Raw genomic sequence first — 1,982 nt, 5'->3', positions numbered from 1 at the left:
GAGATATATCAATGTGATCAGGAACTCCCACACAGACTGATGCTTGGTAAGACAACATATGCTCCAAGTTCAATCAATTCACTGTTAACTATGGGCTGGAGATTCCATAAGGTGCAAAGAATAAAGATCCATGGTGCATAAGTAGTGTTCTTTGGTACAAAGGGGCAGGTACCAGTGACACTGAATTAAAAAAAAACTTACAAAAAGGAAGTTTAATTGTCTATTTAAACATTCTCTGTATGCCATTTCACTGAAAGAGGTTTCATTCCTATGGGGGTGGCAGAAGCATACAGAAAAACTCAAATACTTCTAAGATCTGTCCTTGCAGCACTAAAACAACCAGTTATAGTCTGGAAAGATACAGATAACTGACATGGCATTTACATTGCCTTTCTTGAATATTTAATGATTTATGTCATTAAATATTCACATCCTAAAGCTTCACTGTCAAGCCTAACCATTCTGTGGCAAGGCATAAGGATAAGAAATTTGTGCTTGGTAAACACTTTTGTTATTATACTTTTCTGTTTTATTTTAATATTCCAGCATAAATGTGCAGAGAAAATAAGACAAATTTCCATATTGGCCCTGTCTGAAAAGGGCCAATATATTTATTTGATATATTTAGTCCACAACCTTTTTGTTAGATTTTTGCTAGGTAGCTTATGTTTAATCAGTACTCAGGAGATATAACTGATCATTGGATTAATGTAAGTCCTTAAGTACCTCAAAGTTGTTTTTACATTAAATTTCATTTCATCTATTCTCAAATTGATGGACATTCCCTTGGTTTCTAATTCTTTCCAGCTATAAAAAGAGCTGCTATAATTTTTTTGTAAATATAGGACCTTTTCATTAGATTTCTTAGGGTATAACTAAATTTCATAGTGATATCAGAGATGAAGCAGAATTTACTCAGTTCTTCATGCCAAATTCAACCCTCTAAAGCACAATGCAGCTTTTCAAATCTCACATGTGCATTGACAATCTTATAGAATTTGACTTTAATAAAAATAAAACAGAATTAAACTAACATTTTTAATATCTGAAGTTTGTACTAATAAGAAATAAGTAAAATTAGGCAAATATTAGTTAGCGTTCAGAGTTTGGTTTTAAGATAGAACAAACAGATTTAGGTAAACACCTGTGTCATACCAGGGTAAGAGTGGAGCACAGTTTAGCTTAGGTCATTCCAGTACAGCTTGGGTCCCAGTAAACCAGGAGCAGACCTTGGGAGTCACTGAGTTACAAGTGTCAGTGGCTGCTTTCCAAGCTCTCAGTCCACAGCTGGTAAAGGGGTTTGAGCATCTGGTCTAAAGGAGATTGCAGGATCTCTTTGCTAGCACTGAGGCAGGATTCTATTGCTTTTTCCCATTACTCTTGGGTTACAATGCTGGTGGGCATTCTCAGCATGAGGAGGAGCACACCAGAGTTTGCAGCCTGTGGAGTGGGGATCCTCTTCACAGATCAAGGGCAGAAAAGACTGTCTGTGGTCACTCACAGTCCAGAGCATAGGTTAGGAAGTATTTACCACCTTCCATTAGATCATACAATCTTGGAAGTACTGAAGACTTATTAAGTCCCAAGAAATATCTCTGTTGCATAAAATTCCCAAAGTTTGGAACAATACAGACTGGTAAAATGAGCCAATAAAATAAAATAAAATAAAAACAAACACAAAAACAAAACTCATCTTACTGTTACTTGTTACTATACTGACAAGATCAAAATACACATTAAGAAGATAAAGTAAAAACTGCTATATTCAGCACCTCCAAGAAAAATATGAATTGGTCTCAGCTATGAAACAGTTAAAAAAGGATTCTAAAAACCAAGTAAGTGGATGATGTAGGGCTGTGGCCAGCGGCGGCGGCTCAGGCTCCAGTTCCGGCTCCCGCTCCGGCTTGTCCTGTCCTTGGCTCCGCAGAGAGGACGGAGAGCTCAATCAATAGAGTGGGAAGAAAAAGAAGACTTTCAAGAAA

This window comes from Macrotis lagotis, chromosome 5, assembly GCF_037893015.1.
Source record: "Macrotis lagotis isolate mMagLag1 chromosome 5, bilby.v1.9.chrom.fasta, whole genome shotgun sequence".
Taxonomy (NCBI): domain Eukaryota; kingdom Metazoa; phylum Chordata; class Mammalia; order Peramelemorphia; family Peramelidae; genus Macrotis; species Macrotis lagotis.
This window is presented reverse-complemented; position numbering follows the sequence as displayed.